Source organism: Apis dorsata, unplaced genomic scaffold (assembly GCF_000469605.1).
Source record: "Apis dorsata unplaced genomic scaffold, Apis dorsata 1.3 scaffold_341, whole genome shotgun sequence".
Lineage (NCBI taxonomy): Eukaryota > Metazoa > Arthropoda > Insecta > Hymenoptera > Apidae > Apis > Apis dorsata.
In genome coordinates, this window is record NW_006263608.1 from 276360 (window position 1) to 278927 (window position 2568).

At 30.7% G+C, this 2568-nt stretch overlaps 1 protein-coding gene across 4 annotated transcripts in view; it reads right to left on the minus strand.

Annotated features, from left to right (window-relative positions):
• LOC102671321 (acetylcholine receptor subunit alpha-like) overlaps positions 1-2568 on the minus strand; it is an 83609-nt gene that overhangs the window by 80143 nt on the left and 898 nt on the right. The window lies entirely within an intron of this gene.

Here is a 2568-nt window from a genome sequence, read left to right on the forward strand (position 1 = left end):
GGGTTAGATTAGGTCGGTCGTAACGAGCAATAAAACAATGCTATGAGAGGAGAGGTTGAACGGAACCCTTTGATTGTGCGTGGAAAATGTCGTCGATTCGGTTGCGCCTTTATCGATCAAATTTCTCTCGAGCGAACCCCCAAGCATGGGAGGCCAAACCGTTTCTACAACGTTCCTCCTCCACCTCCTCCTCCACCTTCACGACTAGCCCCGCTTGTTTTCCTTTCACCAGGGTATATTTCAAACAGTACATAAAACCGTTATCAGAAATGTTTCTACCTCCGTTTGTGCGCCTCGCGTTTCTCTCACGAAACTGATAAAGGACAGGTCTCGAAAACCGTGCTATGCCGTTGTAACGTATTGTTGTCGGGATTTACGGCTGCGTAATTGCACGACAATCTCCCGATTAATCCTCTACAATTCTGAGTTGAAATTAATTATAAATGTTGAATTAATCTTGATGCGGAAATATTTGAAAATTGATTTTAAAACAGAATATTAGGTAATGATCTTTTTTTATCATTTGGAAATTTTATGATATAATTATTGAAAATTATTTGTTTTTTCTTTTTTTGTATAAACTTTAAAAATCGAGAAACTTGTAAAACTCGAGAAAATTTTTGATAAAACTTTGACATAACATGAAATTTGAATTAACGATTATCTAATTTCAATTTCAATTTTTTGAACAATTATATTTTCAAATGAGAATATATATGAAAAACTAGATCAAAACATTGAGAAGCAACGAATGTTTTGAAGGAATTAAAAAATATGCAAAAAATTATTAACATTTAATTAACGAGCCTTCTTAAATAAACGACAACTGCATCGATAAACCATCGTAACCAAGCGAATTCGATGCGTCGTCCCGTTTCAATGGGACGACGATAAATAACCGAAAATGATATCACGCCATTCGAGTCAGTAGTAATTCTAGCAATAAATCCGACAGTGCCGTTTAACCAATAATCGCGAACGTCATCTAGGGAATCGAGGATTACGGTTAACGGCACATGAACAATCAACCAATCACATGTACCTAATATTTACCATATACACCGAGCAGAACGATTAAGAAATTTATCCACGTACGGGACCGTTCAATCTTTCTTTATTATAGGACGTAAAATTTAATCGTTTGAATAAAGATTCTCTTGTTCTAGATAAGTCAAAATACCGATTGACCTTCATAAATTCGAAACCAAATTTCGCTAAAATTCGAACAATTATGAATAAAACGAGAATTATGTAAGCGTTATTAATACAATTTAAATTCGCGCGTATCGAAAAATGTTGTTGCTTCAATTGATTTTAATAAATTCTTTATCTATTTTGTATCTTATGTTCGATTTTACAATTAGACATTAGATTTTATGACAAAAATTTTGAAAAAAATGTATAATTTGTTTTCAGAATACATAAAAAATATAAGAATATGCTGAAAAATAAAAAATATATTTATTATTTAATCTTATAAGGATTATTTATATTAATGATTTAGTTTCCAATATATAGTATATAAAGATATAAATTCATATTTTTATCGTTAGAATTTGTTTTTATAAAATACTTTCTGATATTTAGATGAACGAGAAATTGAATATAAAGAGAAAATAAAGAGAAAAAGTAATTATAACCACATAAAATAATTCTTTTAAGTTAGCCGCACTACACATTTAATAATGGCGTACTTAATACGTGGCAATGGCCGTTCTTGACGCGTGTGTAAACTAACTACTCGGCCATGAACCCATTAATTAAAAAGACGGTGAAAAAAAAAAAATTCTTTTCAAACTCGCATATTTCCAAACGGAACAACAGAAAAATAATCATTTAATGATAATTTTTGGGATGAATTGCATGTTTGATTGATAGTTTGTTTATATTTGTGTATTCTTAGAGAATTTTTATCAAAATTTATTATTAATAAATTTTAGAATATTTTTTGAATTAAAACTTGATCTTATTTAATGTTTAAATTATTTCATATACGATAAAAAATTACAAAAATAGAATGACGATTTCCATCAATAAAAAATATTGATTTCCACATTTTTTTATTCTGAAGTATGCTTAAAGATTAACAACTTAATTAATTTCATTAATTAAATTCAAGTATTGATATGCATTGAAAAGCATTTTGCAGAAAAAGAAATTCTGCAAAAAATGAGGCTACCTTGTATAATACAAATAAAACTATATTTCTTACAAACTTTCGAATATTCTTTCTTTTCGCGGTATAAACACGAGGGCGTACCGAAGATTCTGTAACTAGGTTAACCCTGATAGAATTAAAGACGCTGCATATCTACCGCCAGAGATTCGTAAAATCGTACAAGAAGCGATTTAAATTCTGTATTTACCTACAAAACTGCCAGCGGGAAAGTGCAATACGAATATTTACGTAATTTGCCTTTTATGCCTGTCAACGCTGAGAGAACTCAGCGAGGACTGTTATCCTCGGTTGCTAAATTAGGTAGATTTAAGCGCCACACAAGTGACTGTAAACTACGAGACTACTTAACGCGAAACGAAAAGTCTATCTTGAAACTGTTTTTTTTTTTT